The sequence below is a fragment of the Canis aureus genome, chromosome 10, assembly GCF_053574225.1.
Source record: "Canis aureus isolate CA01 chromosome 10, VMU_Caureus_v.1.0, whole genome shotgun sequence".
Taxonomy (NCBI): Eukaryota; Metazoa; Chordata; class Mammalia; order Carnivora; family Canidae; genus Canis; species Canis aureus.
The window spans coordinates 37589018-37615023 of record NC_135620.1 but is presented as its reverse complement, the minus strand read 5'-3'; the positions used below and the strand labels follow the sequence as shown (position 1 = coordinate 37615023).

Here is a 26006-nt window from a genome sequence, read left to right as displayed (position 1 = left end):
TAGCTGGGTGTAGCTCTCTGTAAGACTGAAATTGCAGAAAATGAACAAAAAAATGGTGTAAACAAAGTGGTATAGGTCATACTTCCTTAATGTGAAAATGAAGAGACAGTAATCATGGTTACAGAACTTACAGACACAGGATTTCTGTTTTAAAGAGCTGAGTACATTACAATGGAATCAATCTACATCAGTGGGTCCCAAAGATATACATAAAACACCAAGACATAAAAAATGGGTCAATATTATATCTTTTCCCTAATATTCACCCTTTATGTTTTTGATGACAAAAGTAGAAATCTTTAAAAACCTCAATACCTCACGAGCTTCAAAGAAAGAAAAACATATTTATATGTGTGTATATATAACGTATATACATATGTACCTATCCATATATAATATATAGCATATATTATATATTTATTTAAAACTTTAAGTTCAGCTTTTCTTTTCTCCTGTTCAGGTTTATCTAATTAAAACCCATGATAAACTTTATGGACTCTAATATTTCCAACTGAATGACTGAAACCAAGAGGGTGTGCCTCTAGGCAGCAAGGCAACAATGATAAGCAGCAGGTTAGCCACTAATTTCTCAACCAGGGTAGATTGTGGAAGTGTGATGTTCTGATATCCAAGAAACTGTTCAGGAGAGAATAGGATAAATCAAGTTTAATAACTCTGCTCCTAATTGTTCCCCCAATGCTCAACTCTAATTACTTGGAGAACTCTCCTGACTGTCACCTGATATTAAGTTGTTGGAGGCTGAGCCTGGAACAGCGAGATAATCAATAAACATTTAGTGGGGAGAAGAATGAAGATCCTGTTAAGCAGTGGGAACCTGCAGCACCCAAAGCCCTTCTGCTCATGAGAAAACCTATGGGACAGCCATAGTGATTGCAAAGCAATAATCCAAAGCGCTGTTTTTAGGCCTTGAGGCCTTTAGGCAACAGTACATTTGAGGAAAAAAGGTTAACACGGTCACCCTAATTACAGCCCACTTTCACATACTTCATATATAAGCGAAGACAAGCCAATTAGGTAGAAAGGAAGATAAGGGAAGTTTTATTTGTATACTAATTAAACCCCTGATGAAATTAAAGGAAAAACATACAGCTCTGTAATTGTGTCTGAGAAAGGTCACTTCAGGTTCAGTTATCAGAACAGCACAGCCTTGAGATATTTCACTTAATCCACAGTACAGCCCTCATTTTGTACTCAGGTCTTAATATTTACAAAAAAAAAAATTCAAAGCCTGATACTGCATTTATCTTTAAACTATGTTGTGAACAATTTTAGCTGTTAGAAAGCTAATGCTAAATATGATAACAAGAGTTTCTAAAAAGACAGAATAATATTCTGCCTATATAAGAACTGATGCCACAATTCTGCCAAAGATTGAGTTTTCACCTTAAAACCAAAATGCTTTAAAGCAAATTTTTACAACAAAATCCCAAACTGACTGTATATCCAAAGCTATTCTGCAATATATGTATTGTATTTCTCTGGATAACGGTATTATTGCTCACCTCCATTTACACCTCTTGTAGTCCGGGGGGGTAGAGGTGGGGAGGCAATGGTTTCATTAAACTACTTATAAGAAGATGTTTTTACATCTGGTTGTTTTCCTAAGGTGGTCATGAAAAGCTATTTATTGCTAATGAAAGCTGGCAAGGAAGTAGTAAAATATAGGGAAAGCTTAGGGATAGAATATATAGTAGATGCGAATATTAAAAGACCTACACACTTTTTCAAATGTCTTTTTTCTTCTTTGTAGTTTCTGAAGTTTCCATAATAAACATGCATTACTATTCATTAAGAACACAAGTTATTTTTTAATTCACACATGATTTCATATTTATAAAGCTTTAAATGTTTATTAAAGCTAGCACTTTTTAAATTGTGAATATAAATTAAAATTCTATTAGTTTGCACCTATGAAATATTTTGAGCAGCGGAAATTTTTTTAATAACAGCTTTGTGGAGATATAATTCACCTACCACATATTCACCTTTTTAAAACGTACACTTCAGTGGGTTTTAGTATATCCACAGAGTTGTGCAAACATCATCAGTAGAGATCTTTTTTGAGGAGAAGTTCTTTAAAAAAAAAAAATCTATCAAAACAACATGGCGACCTAAATATGTTATCTCCTGTTTCAGCAAACTCGAATTTTAAACTACAGAACATATACAAAGTTTGTCATTTAGTTCAGTAGCAGTTTCAAAATATAAAATTTATAACATGAATTCCCTGAATCAGAATATTTGATTAATAACTGTGGTCTAGAACAAAAGCTAAAGTTATCTGAAAGTATGTGCATAACTCTCCAGTTAATATTTCTGGATGTTAAGGGAATCATCCCACATAGTTCTTTCTCATAAGGGTACAGTGTAGCAGTGCTTTAGACCATTAGGCCAGCGAGGAAGACTAAGCCCCAGGAGATACCGCTTTTATAGATTTTCTTTTGTCTAATGGGAAATATCTACAGATCCACATTCTTACAGACTAAAAGCTAATGGCTTATTCAATTTGGTATAAAAGTTAGTCATACAAAATGAAAGGCAAGACAACAACACAAGTGTTATAAAGAATGAAGTTACATTTCCTAGGTCAGGGGAAAAAAGCATCTATGACATATTTTTCTAAACTTTACTGCGTCTGACGCTAACTTTTGAATAAACAGTCCTAGATTGTGATAAACTGGGAACATCTCAGGGCACTAAAACTAATGTTGGAAAAGGAAACAACACTGTCTTCAGCCCTACTCTAATAATGTGACAAAGAGAAAATTCTATAAATCAAGAACTGTGTAGCTGCTGGGTGGACCACACCAGGCTGGCTGCCACAGAAAGTATAAAGTTAAAATGATACAACCATCAAGCTTACAACAGTGCACACAAGTTAGGGCTGAAACTAAAGAATACTGTATTTTACAATAAAGCATGAATGTCTGTGAGATAAGCAATTAGACAATTTACAATAAGTACACAATAGTAAAAGATGCTGGTATGTGGCAAAATTAATATACGGATAAATTTCTGTTCTTAGTATTCTCTACTTTAGATGAATAGTTTGAATTAAAAGTTCTGAAATTTTAAGTTATCTTCCTTAGGAACACTTTTATTATTTTCCAATAAAAATGCTACATAGAAAGTAAGTGACATATTTATAAGCTACAGCAAAGATAAACTACCTCACCCACTTTGGGGGTTGAATAAATAACACTCTAGTTACAACTCATATATCTAGAAAGAAAACAGATGTTAAAGTGTCCTATAAACCAAAGACTACATATATTTAAAATGCATAATTAATGCAATACTTACACTTCCCCATGTAGTGTCATTACAGTTTTCTTTAAATCCCCACCTATATGTGGCAACATATGAGTTTCTATATTATCCCTGTATCACCATTTATGGTAAACATATATAATTTTTTAAAATAATTGTTTCTATCACACTTGAAAAAGATAAAAGGAAATTAACAAACCAAATATAAAATAAGTTACTTTTATAAATAGGCCATATGGTAAATGATCATCAAAAAATGGAGCAAATAAGCAATGAAAATTCACCTTTAAAATTTCAAAGTCTGCTGTAAGATTTTGTTGTATAATAGTTTATGGTTACTAGTACCACATTCTCATATATTCCTTGGTAAATGTCCTCTTATATTCCATCAAAATAAAAGCAAAAAGTTAATCCTCCCCAGTAAACTAACTGAAAGTGATCAATAGTAAAATCTAATGGACAGAAAAGAACCTCACACAAGTGCTCGAAGTATATTGAATGCTATTTGTCTTAAACCTTACATATATACTACAAAACTCTGGTAGACTAAAAGTGTTAGGTAATAATAAGGTGAACTGGGAGAGAAATAGTTAAAACACATTTCAAATGACAAAAAAAGGAGGATGATAAAGAGAATCACGAGAGCCCTCTCAACTGGAAAATACACTCAGAAAGTACAGAACAGACAAGTGGTTAGCTAGATTTACTGTGACACATGGCATGTAAGCAGTAATGTGGCAGTAATATTTTCACTGAGTATAAAATAAGCTGCATTTAGCTGCACTACAAGCCTTATGAAACAGAGACAGGCTGCTGGTGACAACCACCATGCTGCTGCTGCTGTAACAGAATCAGCTCTTAGATGGCCTCTAAGTTCCCTGAGTGAATCCGTAAGAACATAAGTTCTTCTGTTGGACCTTATCAGCTACCCCTAGCAAGTCCCAAAAACTTCACACACATGATGTGTGTGAAGGTCTTAGCTATGTGAAGGTCCAGAAAGTTGTTGAATTCCCTGGCAAAATTTAATGAGTCAAGCTGTGAATTAGGTTGTAGAGAAATATCATTTAGGATTAAATGCTCTTTACAAATCACTTGAGAATTATCTAAAACTACTAAGAAGAATTTGAAAAAAATATGAATAATTTATAAAGGGCTTCATATAGTTGGGTTGCTGACATTTAAATAAAAAGAAATTATTGTTGGAAGAATTTTTCAATTTTAAGAATTCTTTTTGTGATATAATTGAATAATAGGTTAAGTAATCCTATGTCATAATTAAAATACCCTCACATTAGTATTTTCATTGTGCTACAGAATTTAAATGACTATTTGTCTTGAATATGCTATATATGAAATAATATTAATAAAAGTATATCAAATATCAGCTGAGTAAAAATCAATTTAAGATAATCTGAAGGTCAAATTTAAATTAGAAAAATAAACTTAGGTTCTTTTAGACATAAATGTAAATAAAACAAAGTCCAAATTTTTTCTTAAAAGTTTATTCATCGGATGAATTGTTGTTCATTAAGTACCACTGATTTCTATCTTAATTTCAGAAGTATAATCATGCAGGAGAGGGAGAGTTCTAAACACAACACCTTCACTAACATGCACTATCTGGAGCGTTCTACCGTTGTATGAAGGCGCTAGGCCTGTTCTTGAACAATGCCTGTCATTCAATAAATGTTTGCAATTATAACTTATTTTCCCCAAATCCTGATGGGAAAAATAGCTTGAATGACAACTGAACCATTTGATTGTCATCATATAAATGTCTCATCGTTACATTAATTCATTTGATTCTTCACAGTCCAGCAAGATGGTTCACATTATCATTCCTACTTTACACGCAGAAAACTAAGAATCAGAGAAGTTAAGTAATGTTCCCAAGGTCATGTAATTGCTGAATGAGTTAATGCCAAAATGTGAGCCCAAATCATAGCACTCTAAATCCTATTCCTTATCTTGCACTACAATGATATTAATAACCATCTCTCCAGTATTTCCATAAAATCCTAACTGGTAAATCCCTATGGAAATGTAAAACCAATATTTCACCTATTTCTCAAGTAAGGTAACGTATTTCAATGTATTTAAATAGCTGCTTTCTATTTACACTGAAATAAGTTTCAATAAGGGCTTTGGTATCATGTAACGGCACACTTTCAACATCAAAAATCAAAGCATGCACAATTCAAGGCCCCTGTGTGAAAACAAGATCACTATCATCACTTATTAAATGTACTAATGAAATTAAGAAATAAATATTTGTAAAGTAAGGATGAATTATATAGCACACCATTAAAGTACAGAATTTTATACATTTCCAGATCTCATTAGGACACTACTTTTCTTCAACCTTGAAAAGCACTGGAGTTCTCTGTCTCTTTCCTTTATGTGTTAGCAACAATAGCACTGAACTTTCCCTGCAGATCTTGAGATTTGGCTGCCCAGGATAACCTCAACTTCTTAAAGATTTATTACAGGATCTCCACACTATCACAACATATATCAAGCTCTATAATATCAACACTTGTAGCCAAACTGACCTGGTAAAAAGATCTTAGCTACTGTGTAGAAAGTCATCTACGTGCCTAATTTAATCTAAAGAACTTAAAGAACTGACACCATACAGATTGTATTATAATATTATAGTAACAGAAGAATTAGTCATTAGTATCGCTATTTGTTAATCAAAGATATGAAAGTAGAAATGCATTTGACTTAAAAGAATCCCTAACACTTACCCTGTAAGGCATAAGGGAGAGGAGATGAGGAAAGGGAAAGGAATTGAAAGAGAGAGCAACAATTCAAATCGAGTACTTCTGATGCCACTCCAAGTCATAAACATTTGTCTACAGCCAGCGTGGAACAGGTGACACAGACAAAGCAAATGGCAACTACAACCAAACCTGCTGTTTCACCTGGCTGCCTTCACATGTCTCTGATACTGCAAATACTCTAATAAGGAGATAAAAGTGAGAGTGAGTTTCCAATACAGAAAATGTACTTTCATTCCACTTGGCTCCTGAATGTACACCAACCTCGTTTGGTGAGCAACTGAAGAAATGGCAACATATCCCAACATAGAGGAAAACCTGGCTATTCTGGATTTATGTATAATATGTCACCTCTAATTTGGCCACTCCTGAAGGGACTTTTTAAAGGAATAAAAATAAATAGGAGCAGTTTATTGAATTGGGTAGACTGGAAGGGATGAAAATAAACAAAATGGCTTAATCCTTTTTCCACTAATAACTTCAAATATTCCATTAGATTTCCCTAAAGAAAAAAGACACATTTAATTGTATAGGATTTTTGCCTTATATGCTGATCCTAAAACCTAATCTCAACATAGGATGTGACTCTACTGTATCTATTTGTAATCATGCCTATTCATACCAAAGTCAATAATAGTAATAATAATAGCTGACACTTCCAGAGTACTAATCTTATTAACCCAATTATTCCCACTTAACATATAAGGATAACTGAGGCACAGAGCTCAAGTAACTTGCCCAAGATTACACAGAGCCAGAGTTCAAAACCAGGCAGGGTGAGATATAACTAAATAAATACATAAAAACAAAGAATATACTTTTCTTGGAAATGATTTCCTATCTAGAAAGATGAAAAGAGACTTAGAAAGCAGTTGTTATTCAAGCTGAGTGTTCAATGTTATGAAGATCATTCTTAGCAGAATAAAACAGCATGTTCTGAGAAATACAAGAGGGAAGGCATGGCTGAAGGATGCCATTGAGAATGGCAGGAGAAGACTAGACAGGTACGTGTAGGCCAGGTGTCGTCAGAAAACTAGACTTTTAATCTTGCAAATGATTTTTATACAGTATTCCACAGGGGTGCATCAAGATAAGTTGGGGCAACAATTGAATTAATGGACTCCCAATTCCCTTCCTTCTTTCAACCAGATTGTGTTTTAATGTTTTCAATGAGCTTTTTGTATAAGACTATGTTCAAAGAATTGTTCTATGACTGAGTACTTGCCAACTATTGTCATAGAAAGCTATGGGAAGCCACTGCGGGATTCCCAACCTAGAGCAGCATTCTCCAATCTTGGTCTCAGAGATCATAGATACAAACCATAACTACCAAATAAAAATAAATGCACAAGATCACTCTGGCTATATTACAACAGTTCATTTGCATCTTCAGCTGGAATGTAACAAAGGTTTAATAAGATTTCATCTTTGAGTATTCAGTGATATACTAGATATACTAGATTTAAAAGAATTTTTATAAAGAACTAGCTTGTAGCACACAGTCTTCCTTAGTATGCTACAATATTATATCAAATTCATGTTTACATTACTCAAGCAGAGTAAATATTAAATATTTACTTTATATAAATAAAACATTCTAGTCACATATTTTCTATTTCTACTAATAACGATACAAAATCCTGTAAGTTATCTGAATCCTATGACAGAGAGCCATAAACCAAGTTACAGCAGAAATATATGATGAAAAGAACACATTATTTTAGGAGCACAAAAAAGTTGCTTAGCAGCTAAACTGAGTGATTGTTTTCTAAGAAGTACACTGTTTGGAAGAAAAAAAAAAGAAGTACACTGTTTTGTGGCCTATAGTTTTAAAATGTCCTTTTCACATTTTACCAATAACAAGGTAGTTATTGTGTTGGGTTATTTTAAAGAAAAACAACTTAGTTGCTATGTTGGGTTGTTTTAAAGAAAAAAAAAGTTTTAAAAAAAAGTTACCACTAGGAATAATCACTAAGTTATTATTTCTAAATAACTAAATGGATTGGTATCAGCTTTCCCATTATGTGATACCCATGACAGTAATTTTTAATCCCTCTTCCTTCTAATAATTACAGAAAAAGAGACTGAAGATGAGCAATAAAGATGGTGTTAAAGATTCAGCAACAAAAAAAAAAAAAAAAAAAAAAAAGATTCAGCAACAGTTGGCAATTTCAAACAAAGTATTAGGGAAAAGCAGAGAGATGGGCCCAAGGCTCAGTGCAATTTCTTGAGAAACTGGACCTAGGAAAACTTGCATATTTGGGTAATGACAGTTGAACACACACACACACACACACGCGCGCGCGCGCACACACACACACGGGAAGTAACAGTATAGCAAAACATTATCTTATGGCTTTGTTTCAAAGGGAATTTTCTTGTGAGGGTGTGTGTATACACACGTATATACACCTACTCAACAAATGGTACCATTTTGGTTATAAAGAGCTTCCCACAAAATTATCAAGAGTTTACATTTTCGATCCCTCTGTAACCAACCCATTCACTTGAAGAAAAACACACAACTATTCTATCCCTCTAAATGAGCGAGATCACCATCTAGTGGTGACTCCTTGAAATGTCAAGCATATGGCTTCGGGAGCCTTGAAAATGCTTCATGGAATGTAGTTAACAGAGTCTATATACTCTAGAACATTCACGTTTTTAAAATAGTAAAATACTCTGAATAATCTTTTTCTTTTTAGACTAATAAAAACTCTAGAGCAAGAGAGAAAAATGCCAACTAAATACATGGTTCCCCACAGGGTGCTTGGCTAGCTCAGTCAGTAGAGCATGTGACTCTTGATCTTGGGATTGTAAGTTCAAATCCCATGATGGGTGTAGAGATTACTTAAAAATAAAAGTCCTTTAAAAAATAAAAATAAAAATAAAAAATATATATATGGTTCCCTCTTTTCAACCCTTTTAGCAAACGGGAAAAGAGCTACAGGTGATAAAATGTAGTTATGCCAAATTCAGTCAAATGGCTAACTAGAAAACAGAGTCTTCACCTTTTCTATATTTATAAAGTTTTTAAAAATCAGTTATTGTGGTAGATTATATTTGTTCTGCCTCTCTGAGGAAAAAATTATACTCTCTCCTGTCTCTTCTGTCCCACTGATATCTGGTTTGACCATGTAGCTGGTGGTGTCTCTTCTGCAAAGAAGATTATATATTCCTTATCTTATCAGGTTCAGGAGTGTGCACATTTCTTTGGTCAATGAAATGTGGACAAAAAAAAAAAAAGAAATGTGGACAGAAGTAAAATGATATCCCTTCCTACTAGATACAAGAACAGCAATGTCTAGGGGATACTCTATCAGTCTCACTCAGAGTGAGAAATCCATGCAATCTAGATAGATAGAAGCACAGCTGTCCATAGTGGGTACATACAAGGCATGAGAAGTCTCTTGTAGGACTACTGAAATTGTGGGGTCACCTGTTACTGCAACATTACAAAGCATATCCTAACTGATACACTTCTATTCCTACATATAGTAATTTATTCTAGGATTTTTTTAAAGATTTTATTTACCTATTTTAGAGAGAGAGCATGCGCCCATGAGAGCAAGGGAGTGGGGAGGACAGAAGGGAGGAAGAGGAAGAGAGAGAGAACCTCAAGCAGACTCTGAACCAAATGCAGAGCCCTACCTGGGGCTCAGTCTCACGATCCCGAGATCATGACAACTCTAGTACTTATACAGCTATAACATCATTAATGGATACTTCAGAAAATCAGTTTCTAGCCTGATTTAATATTAGATCATCAGTAGAGAAATGGATTTTAATTAACTATTAAAAGCACAACAAGTCAGTGATTTTAGTCAGTATGAAAATATGATAAAAGTGTATCATTACCTTACAGAAAAATAGAGTTGCAAACTACAAATTAAAATAAACTAAAAAAATAAAAATAAAAATAAACTAATATGTACCGCTATAATTTATAAGAAATATTTTCTTCCAAAATCTTCTCTGATTTATATTTAGTGTATGCATATTTTATTTTAATATATTAGATACATATAAAAGATATAATGAAGAGAAAATATGTTCAAGCAATTTTGTTCTTTTTCTTTTCCTTCTTAAGAATAAATTGTATTAATTGACATTTTTAAATGGCCATGATATAGTTCTAAATTAATAAAACATGATACCATATTTGTAAATACACCTATGATATACTATATACATTACTAACATGCATGCAAATATATTAATGTTTACACTTAAAATTTTGAAATTTTTTAAAGTTTAAATTTTGCCACCAAAATGACAACAGAAATACTCTTAGTATTTTTCCATTATTTTCAACATATTATATATAAACTCTAGGTAACAATGCAACTGTCACAATTTTTATAAGATCAACTTTCATCACAAAACCTTAATTTAAATTTATATACAGGATATCATAACAATAGTAATTGAAATTGATTTTGTAAATGTGCTCTACTAAACAAGGAAAGGAAATTAATCAGTTATATAACCTTTTATCAAATGCATATCAAATATGCAGTTATATTTAATCACTATCATTTATCCAACTCCTTGGGAAAGAAGAGTATTAGATTTCAATGATTTGTTTCCCTTTCACAGAATAGGCAGGAAGGGGCTTTGTATTTCTCAAGTTGATAGTCACATAATAATACATATCCATCTGATTCCAGGGATTTTGTCAAACCCACACCATACCTAAAATTGTTTCATTTTAAGACTTTTAGCCATAAACGCTCTAAATCTATATCCTTTAGAGATAAATGATTTTCTAAATTCCATAAGGACTCTATGTCTGCTCTATGTCACAGGATTCAGATCAGAAAAAGAGACAAATTCTATTTCCATCACACAAGCACTGTTGATGATTCTGGTCTGCTTTGATACTCTGACTTTACTCCTGAAATAAGGTAAAACCACTTTAAAGGTGTTTCCTGTTTCATCTATCACAGAAATTTTCCTTGTTGGTACTCTTAACAATAATCCTTATTACAATACCTCCCTAAATACATTTTGGAATTTGGCCAGGTTTTTGGCTATCAGAAGACAAAACTGACTAACATACTTTACCTTTTACAGTTTCAGGCATTCTAATTTTATAGAAGTTAATACTACCTTATGTACATTTTTAATTAAAACATAGTAAATAATACTTGGCAGGCATTCCGTAAGACCAAAGCATAACAAAGTCATTCATTAGACAACCCTTAAAGTGAAAATACTAAAATAAAATGTAGTCTTTCAAGATCAGTAAATACTGGTGTTTCCTGAAATCTCATGTTAACAACATAACAGTGAAATGTTAACAAATTTCCAAATAAAACTCAAGCATGTTAATCAAATGTTTCCTATAAATGGAATAGAATAATGATTTAGTATACATAGCCCTACATAGGGGTAAATTTACCTCTAAAATGAATTAAACATTTCCACATAATCATGTCAGAAAGATAAACATATAATTAGATAATTACCTCCAAAGTCTGAGATATTTATATTTATGCTCATTCCATTACAAATGTAATATTCTAAAGTTGGTTATTATAGTTGATCAGAGTTAAATTAAATTATTTCTGAAACAAAACCACCACTGAGTCTCAGATTAATGAAAACTAAAACACATTCAGATAGTAAATAAATTTTGATTAGTCCTTTAAGTTATAATGTACTGTTTACTAATTTTAAAGTGGACCCATTGAAACAACAAATAAATAGTATTTTCATAGTTAACCATGGAATGTTTGTAATTAAACAATACAATTTGGATCATTTTTGTAGTGCATTCAAAGAAAATTTTTCTAACAGAAAAAGACTTACTATCATCATCAATAAATCATCATCTCTGTGTTCTGTTTCTTTTTCCACCAATTACTAGCTCTATGACCTGAGGCAAGTTAAATTCTCTGTGCCTTGGTTTCCTCATCTGCAAATTATGGATGATAATATTTAACTCAGAAATTGTTTTGAAAAATAGATAAGATAGATATTAGCTGCAAATTACTTAGCAGAGTGCTAACAAAATCATATGTAATACAAGGACAAATGCTAACAAAATGTACACAGTCCCTGAAGCCATAGTCCATGATGGAGATTTATAAAATTACCAAGAACCCCTTCTGAGAAATACAAGTCATAAGATTATAAAACTGCATATTTATATTACCTAAAATACTTTAGCATATTGTCAACTCAATTAAACTAAAAACTCTCACTTAACAGTGGCAGAAATCAACTTCAGTTATTATATATTTTATGTTGGCACAATGTAAATGAATATCATTCGCAAAATAACAAATAGTTTACATATACTTGAAAATAGTGGTTTTCCAACTGAAATGTATATTTCAGACGAAAACATGACCTCATTTCAGTATGGAGTGCCCAAAGATCGAATGCCAACCACAGAGAGAGAAGGTCAAATTAGAGGGGAAAGAGATTTGACTAGAATATCACTGAGAAATGGATCTGACGTGTGCGTGCCCACTGTAGATTTATCTGGACTTTCTATTGCATTTAATAACCAAGAATTTAAAAAAGAAAAAATTTTGTGGACTTAAACTTCAGTGAAAAGGAAACAGAGATCATGGGGAAAGTTGATTAAGATGAAAAGTAAAGGCACCCCAAGGAAAATTGCTTAGAAGCTGTACTTCTCTACAAAAAAGCAAGACAAACAAATAGAAGGCCAGAGCAGGGGACAAAAAAAAGAAATCGAAACCAAAATACCCGAACGCCCTCTAACTATAAGGGACTTTAATATTGCAACAAAAACCAAAGGAAGAAAGATACCCAGAAAAGTCATATGCATTGATATTCAGGATACCAGGAAAAAATATTATTTCAAGTATTTTTAAAAGACAGTTTTGTAGGCCTATTGATTCCTTTTGCACATTTCAAGGTAAAGTAGTTACTTTGTAGTAGATTCGATAATGTAACAAAGATCTCTCAGGAATCTGGATTTAACAAGAGCCTTCTCTATTTCTGAAACAAAAAGACAAGCTACAGCTCAAACTAACTGGAATAAATGGTATGCAAGTACATGTGCTTAACATGAAACCTACTTATGCAATAATCCTGTATTTCTTCCAAAGCATAAGTCAATAAATCTTTCCTGCTACACTATAAATTTCAAGGTCATGGACAAAGATGTTTATTAGTATAATTACAATGTAGAAATAATACCATTAAGCTTCCAGTTCCAGGTCTCAGAAATTAATACAAAGAGAAGATTAAGAAAGTGTCAAGTGAAAAAAAAAAAAGAAAGTGTCAAGTGTGGTTTTAATCCCTAGACACTAAAAAAATTCCTAGTGTGGCTCTCTTCTCTTACAGGATCTCACTTCTAGTTTCATTTTCATTTGGTCTTTGAAGTTGCTAACATTTTTTTTAAAGTACATGCAACGTACAATTTTGTGATCATACAAATTAAGATATGGCCTTGAGAAAAGAGGAGGAAAAGAGCCAAATTGAATGGCTGAAGGGAACTCATTTATAATATAATGAATCACTCAACTTTAAAGAAATTCTTCAACAGGATCTCCATGGTCAATTTCTAAATACTTAAAATTCAACACAATTCTTAAACAGAGTTTGAAATCTATCTATACAGAACTGCAAATATGCACAATATTGACAATATCAATAGGTTCTTGACTGCCCTCCAATATCCAAGGGCTTCACTTTCCACTCCCCCACATAATTACTGTTTCAGAGAAAACAGTTTTTCACATTATGGTCAAAGACTTTGAGCGCATGGTTTCACATGAGAAAGAGAATTGCATCAAATGAGAATCTCTAATTCTCAAAGTCTGTACTTCCCACTGTTATGGACATTATTATCATTAGAATCTACTGAAAAGACCAGGTAACTGCCCTGGAGAAATTTGTTTTGTTTGGGAGAAATCTTTCTTTTAATATACTTTCCTTCTAATAAACAGCAAACAGTAGTACAGAGCTTAAAAAATAAATACCCCCACTTTTTCTATCACTAGAAGAATATATGAATTATAATATCATAGAGGTATGCTTATGTACCCTCTGGTTAAAGCGTATCTGGAACATTTAAGGCTAACGTAAATCTCAACACATCATCTACGTCTGGTACTTTTTATGCCTTGTTAGAATGTTTCACCACCTGAGAAACAACAAAAACACTTTCTTGTAAGGACATTTAATTTGACCTAGGTACTCACTTAATGCCTTAGTCACTTGTTAAAATATAAAGACTGTCCCAAACAGCATTCCAAAGAGAAATTTTCTGAGTACTACCAGTAGTATTACTGCTTGAGGACTACAGAGCTATTCAAATCTCAGCAAGTCTATAGGAATGCCAGCAACTCTACCAAAGACCAAAGAGGACAGATTGGTTTATTAAGGTCATTATCCTTAAGGATCTCCACAGACTTGCCCCGTCTCAGTCAGGGAAGTGAGATGCTTTTGACATTTGCTACCATTAGGACACACAGCTCTTACATACTGTTCTAACATAGTTCTTACACGTAATTTGCACACAGTTTTAACATATCCAACACTAATCTCTTGCATAGCAAGTTTTGCAGGGTCTTTTCAATAAGAGAGAAAAGGCACAGTAAGATTTATAGCAACTGAAGTTTTACATGCTTTAGACCTTAAAATTAGTAACTAACTTTCCTGTGCCCTGTTTATCCAACTTCAAATCTTCCCATCTTTCATCTAACCCTTTCTTCTTTTTCATTCTCTCTCATCTTGGTGCATTTTCAGAATCATGGCTTTTGGGGTGCTTGGGTGGCTCAGTGGTTGAGCATTTGCCTTAGGGCTCAGGTCATGATCCCAGGGTCCTGGGATCGAGTCTCACATTAGACTCCCCATAGGGAGCCTGCTTCTCCATCTGCCTGTGTCTCTGTCTCTGCCTCTCTCTGTGCCTCTCATGAATAAATAAATAAAATCTTTAAAAAAAAGAATCATGGCTTCCCATTCAGAAATACCTGGATGGTCCTAATTTCTTTAAAATTTCTTTAGGTTATCAAGTACCATCTTTTTTTTTCCCTTTGTGGCTTACCCAAAGCAAAAATCTTTCTTTATTTACTATGTTCACTCTCCATCCACATGCCAGATATAATAAGAGTAGGAATTTTAGAGCCAACAGATCTGAATACAGTGTCCTACTTTAATATTTCTTAGCTGAGGAAAATTACTGGCATTCTTCAGTCTTATTTTCCTAATCTGGAAAAAAAATTATGCTGCATAGGTCCTAGATTGTTGTGAGGATTCAATGGGGTAATATACTTTTAGTATCCAGCAGAGCCAGACACAGTAATCACTCGATAAACTGAAGGCTTGTTATTCTTTGCTGTGTGAAATCTGACTTCTGGTTCCAGCATCCTCCTAGCACAGGCAGGACACAACACACCAGTGGCTAGTGCCCAGCCTCTTCTGTATGCCAGGCAAGAACTGAAGGTATATACACCTTGGTGATTATTTTTTCAAATCAACGAAAGATAATTTTTTTCAATTTTTTCAATTTTATTGCTTTTTAATTCCAGTGTGGTTAGCACATAGTGTCATATTAGTTTCAGGTGTACAATATAGTGATTCAACACTTCCATACATCACCCAGTGCTCATTGTAATTGTACTTCTTAGTCCCTTATCACCTCTTTTACCCATTTCTCCCACCTACCCCCACTCTGGTAACCATCAATGTGTTCTCTATGGTTAAGAATCTGTTTCTTGGTTTGTCTCTTTTTTTCCCTTTTGCTCACTTGTTTTGTTTCTTAAATCGCACATATGAGTGAAATCATATGGTATTTGTCTTTCTCTGACTGACTTATTAACAGTAGCTAATTTTCTGACCTGTTTTTAGAAAAAAGCAAAATAATGTTACAAAGAAAAATGGGGGGGGGGTTGAGAAAAATAGTTTTAATGTAAAATTTAACTCTCCCATGAACTAAGATGTCCTTGGAAACAGTAAACATTCACTCTTTGTTGAGTAAATATTCCCTTTGAAAACTGTCTTATCTTCAAGAGTTCCTACGTATAATCTAGCCTATGCAGAAATATCTTAAAGTTTTCAGCATAGATTCAAAGTTACTAGGTAATATTTCTGGGTATTTGACATCATTAAATATACTTGCAATGAAATTCTTCACATAGGACTTTTCTAAGTCTGCTTTTCTCTACCTCCTTTTTCTCTGTCTTCCAAATTTAGATCTTTTCACATATTTGTCTGCTCTTTCACATCTTCAAAATACTTCATCTATTCCTTACATCTTTGACAATACTACAACACGTTATTGCAACCATCTATACACTTCCTCAAACTTATGATCCTCTCATATTAAATAAAGCCAAAAATTGAAATTATAATCTTTCTCGCATTCCCCATACTGATCTCCCACCCTAACCTCTTTTTGTTAAGAATACTATTAATCTTACACAGTAAAATATTAATTCATCTTTTATTCCTCTCTATTCCTATACCCTCTACCTCAAGCCTTACTATTGAAGACTTCTAAAAAAAACTTCTAAAAAAAGAAAGGTCCTCACCTCAGATTTCCTTTAAAATGAGTTGTAAGTAATAACAAGATTAATCCCTTTGCCTCACTCTGGCCTACAGGAAAGTAGGTCAGGTATAGAGAATTATAACATTAACTTCTCAGGCACAAAGAAAGGATAGCTTAGAAGCAGAAATGCTTATTCAGCTACAACAAACTAGAGATCCAAGAATCACAAGATTTTGAGCCCAAATGGACTATTCAATCTAAAAGGACAAAACTTAGGGCACCCTCACCCAACAAGCTTAACGAGATTAAAGACACAAATACACAAAATGAGGAATAAGAAGGAGCTGAAGAGACATGTAAACTTTTAATGATCATGAGGAACAATATGGCATAGCCCTTGTATATATGAAGCACATTTTCAAATTTTAATGAAATGAAAGATTTTTATAAAAATATACAGACAACTGATTCAAGGCAGCCCAAAGTCAAATTCAAGATGACCCTCCTTTCCCCTATCAAAACTCCATTTTAAGAAAAAGAATCAACAAACAACAACAAAAATAAAGGGAGAGGGATCCTTAACAGAAGGAAGACTTCAGACAAAACATAGCAGAGGAGTCTCCAGCCTTCAATCTAGAGTATGTGTGGAAGACTGGTACGGAGAAGAGCAGTGGTGCTCTAACACCTGGCAAAGGCTCAAGATGGGAAAACACAAGGCACAATATAGGGCAGCATAACTCAAGGTGTGGAAGACAGAAATTCAGAATGACCAGTCACACCCACTTGTCCCTCCCTAACCATGCAGAACCCATTGTTTTGGGGTTTTTTTAAGATTTTATTTATTTATTCATGAGACACAGAAAGAGAGAGAGAAGCAGAGACACAGGCAGAGGGAGAAGCAGGCTCCCTCTGGGGAGCCTGATGTGGGACTTGATCCTAGGACCCCAGAATCACGCCCTGAGCCAAAGACAGGTACTCAACCACTGAGCCACCGGGCATCCCCATGCAGAATCCATTGTAAACAGACATTTACCTACAAGGGAAAAAAAAAAAAAAAGAATTTATTCCATAAAACAAACTAAAGCCAAACAAGAATTGGGTGAATTCTCTAAGGAGAAATAGGTTATGAGTATGTCACACAACAAAGACCAGCATATTCATCTGGTAGTCACCCAGCCCAACAACTGGCTCACAGCCCTTCATTCTAAAGGAAAGCAAGCCAGTTATCACATCTTTCCTTTTTCTTCATTTTTAAATGTGAATGATCAGACAAATCCTACCAGAACAAACTACTCCAAAATGTAGTGGTGTAAAACTACCACTTATTAGATTCATGAATTCTGTAGATCAGGTAATAAGACAGAGCACAGCAGGGACTGCTAGTCTCTGCTCCTTGATAACTGGAGGCTCAGCTGAAGGCTACAGTGTGAAATCATCTGAAGGCTCATTCACACGCGTCTGACAGTGGATGGATGCTGGCTTGTTGCTTCAGACCTTAGCTGAGGCCGTTAGCTGAGAAGAGCCATACGGAGTTCACCACGTGGCCTGGGCCTCCAGAGAATGATGGCTGGATTCCAACAGAGAACACTGACAGAGAAACTCAAGAGAAGCTGAGAGCAAGAGAAGAGAATGAAGAGGCAGAAACCACGTTACCTTTTATGGTCATGCATACTGTTATCTGAGATTTAGCCATAGATGGAGGAAGAAGAAAAGCTGGGGTGATTCTCTTTATGTTTTGCTTGCATACCACAAGAGGGGAAATGACAGAGTTTGAGCAGTGCTAAAACCCATGCAGTATCATCTCTTCCGTATGCTATTCACAGGTGTAGTCACAAAAGCCCATGCAATTTCAAAGAGATAAAAACAGACTCCACCTCTTAATATTAGACTGGCAAGATTCTGGAAGCATTTGTGGGACTAGAAATATTACTGTGGCTATTTCTATGAAACATAGTCTTTGATAGCTCCCCACATCAAAGAAGGGGAACAATAGAAACAAACAGGAAGGGCGCCTGGATCGCTAAGTCGGTTAAGCATCTGTCTTTGGCTCAGGTCACAATCTCCGGGGGCGGGGGAGAGTCCTGGAATTGAGTCCTGCATCAGGATTCCCATTCAGCAGACTGAGCTGCTACATCTCCCTCTACTCCTTCCCCTTGCTCATGCTCTCTATCACACACTCTCTCTTTCAAACAAATAAATTTTTAAAAATTAAAAAAAAGGAACAGGAAAAATGCATAAAGACCTCAGAAGAGGGACACCTCGGTGGCTCAGAGGTTGACTTTCTGCTTTTGGCTCAGGGTGTGATCCTGGGTCTGGGAATCAAGTCCCTCATCCAGCTCCCTGCAAGGACCCTGCTTCTCCCTCTGTCTCTGCCTGTCCCTCTGTGTCTCTCAAGAATAAATAAATAAAATCTTTAAAAAAGACCTCAGAAGAAAAAGAGAACTTAAATAATTGTATATTGTCTATTAAACACAACAAAAAACTGCAACTTGAGAAGATACAAAAACTGTTTTACAAAGGATGTTATGGGGATCCCTGGGTGGCGCAGCGTTTTGGCGCCTGCCTTTGGCCCAGGGTGCGATCCTGGAGACCCGGGATCGAATCCCACATCGGGCTCCCGGTGCATGGAGCCTGCTTCTCCCTCTGCCTGTGTCTCTGCCTCTCTCTCTCTCTCTCTCTGTGTGACTATCATAAATAAATAAAAATTTTTTAAAAAAGGATGTTATGAAAAGAGAACTAGAGAATAAAAGCAATTCTTAGAAATTAAAAATGAGTAATATAAAATATCTAAACAGAAAAATTAAACCTACAGACTTGACCAGAATCAAAAACAAACAAAAAAAATATAAGAGAACATGTAAGAACCATAGAGGATCAAGTCCATATATTTGACTTCTGACACTGATATGTGTTCCAGAAAGAGAGAAGAGGGGGTAAAAAAACAAAAACAAAAACAAAAACAAAAAAATAACAGGAGAAAACGAGGTTGAATTTTGAAGTATATGCCTAGTATTATTCCACAAAGTAAGAACATTAATCCTCCCAAAGCTTAGCATCTGCTTCACTTTGGCACTCTCCTGCCACCAATGCTGAACTGAACTTGGAACAGGCTGAGTTACAAACCCACACAAGAAGATAAGCTTTTGAAAGTTAACAGTTGCAGATGAAAACATTTCTAGAATTATTCCAATTTCCATTTCTAGATATTTTAACTAATTTGCTTTTCTAAAAAATGCATCAGAGAGAACAAAATGCCCCAATTCTGAAAGAAAATAGTATACTAGAAATAGGATGGGCTGTGAAGTTGAGCAGATCCTGAGTTGAAATGCTGACTCCACACACCCTACAGACATGTGACTTTGGGCAAATTTATTAATAACTCTGATCTTTAATTCATTATATATTTATATTTGTGTAATACACACACTCACACACACACACACACATATTTATCTCCAGGTAATTGTGAGGATTACAGAAAGTGTATATACAGGTTTTGGTCCACAATGGTTATACTGTTAGCATGATGTTCAAGGTCTTCATGAGATTCCAAGGTGTGACAGCCATATTTCCACTCTTCCTACATCATCAAAGGAACATCTCTGAACTAATGCTAAGACAACTGACCTACCCATTGCCTGGTCTCATCTACTCCTTGTCTGTGTTTTCAGTAACTGATTATGTGTGTTTTGTATTATTAAGGCAGGAGTCTGTAACGATCTGAATTCTGCAAACAGAAGCAAATCGATAGGTTCTATTTCTAATACAGTGAACTGGAAAAATACTGTTATCTAAGATTTAGCCATAGATGGAGGAAGAAGAAAAGCTTGAGTGATTCTCTTTATGTTCTGCTTGGATACCACAAGAGGGGAGATAAGAGAGTTTGAGCAGGAGAAAAGTAAACTCCTTCTATCTCTTTAATTATTACTTCTCTAAGCATAGTAAGTGGATTACTGCCATCCAAGTCTGAGTACCTAAGAGGAAAAGAAACATTTTTAACAGCAGACTGGCCTGAAGTCTCAAGCCATATAGATAATGACTATCTCATAATAATACTGTGAGCCATTTTGGAATTCAGGCAATCATTGGACCACTAGAGGCCTTCCAAGAAAACTATAAGGGACCATTCTAAACAAACTACAATAATGAGTCTAGAGATAAGACAACAGTAAAGGATTAATAAGAGGTACCAAATTGTACACAAAATTTGTTTCTTAAGGTTATAGTAATCAGCCAGTCTCCTATATGAACTTGTGCTGTGTTCAACTATTTTAATAAAGATTTTTATTAATTACAAAAAAAGAAAATCCCCTGAAATTCACAATTCCAATCTAGATCTTAGGAAAAGCACAGGCTTTGTCAACCAAGACTAGAAGATCATGTAAATCAAAGCACTTGCTACCACCTGGGGGCAGCATACAACTAACTGTTGGAAGTGACCTAAGGGCAAGGAGCCAATAGAAGACTGAACATGCAAATGACAAAGACTCCACCCAAAACATGTTATAAAATAGGTTTCTAATAGTGTACATATACATCCATACATTCAGATATGCATACATGTATACTGTGTATATTTACATATACAATTAATATATGCAGAAATAAGTGACCTCTCCTTCTCTGGCAAATGTTCTTGGCTTTGATTTGTGTTTCAATGGTAATACCTAATGATATCCAATGCTGATGAGAATGGGGTCAAGCAGGTGCCCTTTTTTTTTTTTTTAAGATTTATTTATTTGTTTGAGGGAGGAAAGTCAGAGGGAGAGTGAGAGAATTTCAAGCAGACTCCCCACTGAGTAGATCCCAATGCAGGGTTCAATCTCATAACCCTGAATCACAGCCTCAACCAAAACCAAGAGTCCCATGCTTAACTGACTGAGCTATCCAGACTCCCCAAGTAGGTGCTTTTATATACCTTTTCAGATATATATATCAGATGTAAATACAGATCTGAAGAAAATATTCATAGCCTTAAACACACATACAACACACATACACACATCAACTTAAAGTATCTACATATCTTTGACCAAATAAATCCTGCTTCTTGAGCTCTATCCTGAGAATATAATCAGCTATGTAGTCAGACTTAATTATAAGGTGTTCATCTTAATTTTAACAGTTAAAAATGAACATGCTATGAATATCCAACGAGAAAATAGTTAAATATATTTTAGCAAAATCATAAGATAGAATAGTAGTATATGGCTTATTTATAAGCTTCTTTAAAAATTTTAACATTGACATTTATTGTCAATCCCATTCACCCAGTTGCTGAAGATCAATCCTTGATTCATCTCTTTCATACTTCACATCTAATCCACCAGAAATTCTACACATTTTACTATCAAAATGCAAATATGCCCAGAATCTCATCATCCTCTACTCCTAGCACCCTCTTCCAAGCCACCACTGTCTCTGGTCTAGATTATACTGTTAGTCTCTAAATGGTGTCTCTGTTTCTACTTTTGCATACCTACAGTCTAAATTCTAATAGATGCCAGAATGGTGTGAGTGTAAATGTAAAAATAATGCCACTCTGCCTAAAAAACAGGATACAAAATTATATATAGCATACTCCCAGTTTTATTTGTCAAAATATTAATAATGGTTACATATGTGTGATAATAGATTTGCATACACATTTTTTGTTTTTTCTGTTTTTATAGTTTTTCTTACTTTCATCATATTTAATCAGAAAAACAAATTAGGTAATGTTTGTAAAAGACTGTATACAAAGTTGAACTGTATGATTCAAAATACTTTCAGTAATACTTGAAATATAATCTAACCAAAGGTTAGTACTCAATTAAGTAACTCTAATCTCAAATTGCTATTTTTTGACCACAAATTTAAACATGCAGAAGGCATTTTTAAATTATATTTGAGATACACTTAGAAAAAAGTAAATTATGTCATAATAGGTTTAAAGAGAAAAGGATTTAATTTTATATCTTTATGTTGTTCAGATTAACAAAAATAGGAATAACAACTTTTTATGAGTATTCTAGGGTCTAGCTTGAATCTTCTCTACTAAATTAATATTTTTAAAAATGTTCTGAGAGCTGTTGTTTTCTTAATTCTTTTTTCTCTGACCTTGAAATATAATTGACTACCCTATAGGTCTCAATGGTATAAGTCATTAGGAAGATAAAAAATATATGGGATTAAAGTAAAAAATGATAAGACTTTTAAATTAAGTAATGACGTTAATAATCCTACTTTATGAAAATGGGTTATGTGATAGATGTTAATTATTATTATAATCAGGGTTTATCAACTAAAAAGTTTAAATTTTTTAAAGTAAATGAATTTGAGGGTTCTTTTGTTTAAAAGTTTACTGGAGAAAATATGGCTATTTATTTAAAATAAGGTAAATAAATGATTCATTGTAATATTCACATTCTACACCCCCAGAGTATGTCAAATAATTTTATTAATAATATAAAAAGAAAAAAAATTTTTAAATAAAAATAATATAAAAGTCAGTATATTTTTAATGAGAAGGTAAATATTCATAAAATGTGACCCTTGGCCACAATTACAATTCTAAAATATCCCTGCAAATTACTCCACTTGAACTTTAAAAAATACACTCTTCTTTCTTCTTGTTTCTTCTTTCCCATCCATAATCTAAGTGTAATTAAGTTTGAGAATGGAAAATAATACAGCATAGAGTTAATTTTCCATTAAAATTGAGACATAAGCAAGAAAATACCAGAGTAGCTGCTAGGTGAGGAATGATCCAAGGAGCTGGGAAGAGGTGTCTTTGAGATCCTGTGAGGCTGTGCACTTGATGGATAGAAGACAAGATAGTAGAAGTAAGCAGGTAACATAAATGATGACAAAAAGCTGAGGCATTTGGGTGGCATAGTCAGCTGAGCAACCAACTCTTGGTTTCAGCTCAGGTCATGATCTCAGGGTCTTGGGATAGGGCCTCCCATCAGGCTCCCAAGCTCACTGAGGAGTTTGCTAAAGTTTTTCTCACTCTCTCCCTCTGCCCCGCCCCAGACTTGCTCACTCTCTCTCGCTCTAATAAATAAATAAATAAATCTTTTTAAAAATGATGACGAAAAAGGGCACACAAATAAGAGCTGGATTCGAGTTTGACAAGGAACTATTTGGGAGCCTTGCTGTGAATAAATCCTTATTTTTTCCCTAAGCCATTTTCTCTCAATCAATATCCACAGAATTCCAAAACTATAACAACTTAGAGAATTTAATATTTTATAATAGTTTCAGAAGCTCTCATCCATTGTCATATAAAAAAACCTCACCAAGCATTAAGATAAAAATATTATTTTTTAAGTTCAATATATTCTCCACAAAGCCAAGTAGTATATTCTCCACACAGCAATGGCTCTAATATGTGTATTAATTAAATGAACAGAATTTATTTTTTTAAGATTTTATTTATTTATTCATGAGAGACACAGAGAGAGAGGCAGAGACATAGGTGGGGAGCCTGATGCAGGACTCGATCCCAGGATCACGCCCTGGACCAAAGGCAGACTCTCAACCACTAAGCCACCCAGGTGCCCCAGAATTTATTTTTTAAGAAAGATAAATTGTAAGGTGATTTTTTGACCTTACAGAAAGATTATTGGTTTTATTAAATGATCCTATAAATATAAAAATGTTTAAATTTTCTGTAAGTAATAAATACATCTAGTATATTCCAGATATGATCGAAACTTATCAGAATTTATTAGATACCTAACTTTTCTCAGGAAAAAAATGAGGAGCAACTATAGCTATACCTTTATTCTAATCCTAATGATTCAGCCGTTTTTAATGTCAAACTTAGGAGAAAGCAAAATTTTTTTTAAAAATTTCTTTTCATATAAGCAACGTCATTTCAGGACAGTTACTCAGTTTCTCCTTCCTCTAATCTAGAATATTTATTTATTTATTTATTTATTTATTTATTTATTTATTTATGATGAAACAGACCTAATGCCCATCAGCATGTGAATAACTAAATAAACCGTGACATTTACAGTTTGGAATTCTGTGCATTGACTAAAATGATAGATGGTTCATTTAAGGTTTGTTGTTTAAAGCTCAAAGAGTATAAGGCTATTTTAGTCCAGATCTGTGGTTTCTTAGGCAACACAATTGCCTCAAAAAGTTGGCAGATTTTTAATGCTTGCTTCCAGTCAGGACTATGTACCAATAAATACTCCAAGATTCTTTCTTGGAGGTACCCCTGCTATTGGGGTACCCTATTTCCATGCACCCAAGTCTGCATGCTGGCACAGAACTTAATGGTGGTCACCCTGCAGCCATCTAGATAACACAGAATTATACCTCTAATCTGTTCTAAGCCAGTGCCTCGTACTTTAGGTGTTGGTTACAACAGCAACCCATTTTCAGGCACAAATTTCTATATTCGCTCCCACAAGTTTTTACCTACAGGTTGACTCCCTCATTAAAGTAACTCTGCTTATTTTAATTATTCTTTCATGTATGTCACTAAAAATAAAAATATGTAAGGCAGAATCCAAGATCAAATGGTTAGTATAAGTGTGACTAAATTTAAATCTCAGCTTACATAAAGTCAAGGAAAAAATTTTAAAAAAAATAAAATACTTTGGATATGTAGCTTTCCTTGCCTAATGAACTATATCATATGAAATTAAAAAATGCTTCCTAACAAAACTGCTTCAGAGGTTGTTCAGTGACACTAGGGATATTGTAGACCAACAGCGTAAAGTTGTTGAGTGGGAAGTAGGGCAAAAAATAATAGATCTTTGACTTGTTCCACTTTTTTCCATATGACATTTTCCATTTGTCTATAGTGCCCAATAGTAGAGAGGTGTGCTAAATCTGTCTAGTTGCTGTCTTCAAGGCTTGCTGCATTTACTGACTTGAGTTCTTCGAGAATTTTTACTTATTAAGCTAGTTCCAATAATTCAAGATCAGCAACTGAAAGATTATCTTTCCTAAGCCCACAGATTTTAAGATTTTCTCTTTGTCTTTGCTATTCTATAGTTTCATTACTATGTTTCTATGTGCTTATTCGTGATTTTTTTTCATCTTGCTCACAGTGGGTTCCTTTAATTTGAGGAGTTACTCTTTTCTTTAAATCTATAAAACTTTTAGTCATTCTTGCTCAAAATACTCTTTGCACTGATTCTTCTTCTAAGAGTTTAAATATTTTTCAAGCAATTTTATTCTACTTTCATTCTTTCATTAAATATATCTCATTCTTTTTTTTCTTTCTTTCTTTCTTTTTTTTTTTTTATTAACTTCCGATTCTCTACCACTTTGTCTCTGCAGAGTATTCTGGGTGATTTCCTCACTGTCTTCCAGTTCGCTAATATCCTTTCAACGTCTACCCAATGTTCAAGCCATTCACTGCAATCTTAATTTCAATGACATCTTCATTGCTTGGCTTACAATATCTATTCATACCTTATTTCTTACAATACTTAAATACACTTAAAGTATGTTTT

The 26006-nt window shown here is 34.0% G+C and overlaps 1 protein-coding gene across 15 annotated transcripts in view; it reads right to left on the bottom strand.

The window, feature by feature from the left end:
- Positions 1-26006, bottom strand: part of CCDC171 (coiled-coil domain containing 171) — a 403894-nt gene that overhangs the window by 188381 nt on the left and 189507 nt on the right. The gene's annotated exons all lie outside the window — the stretch shown is intronic.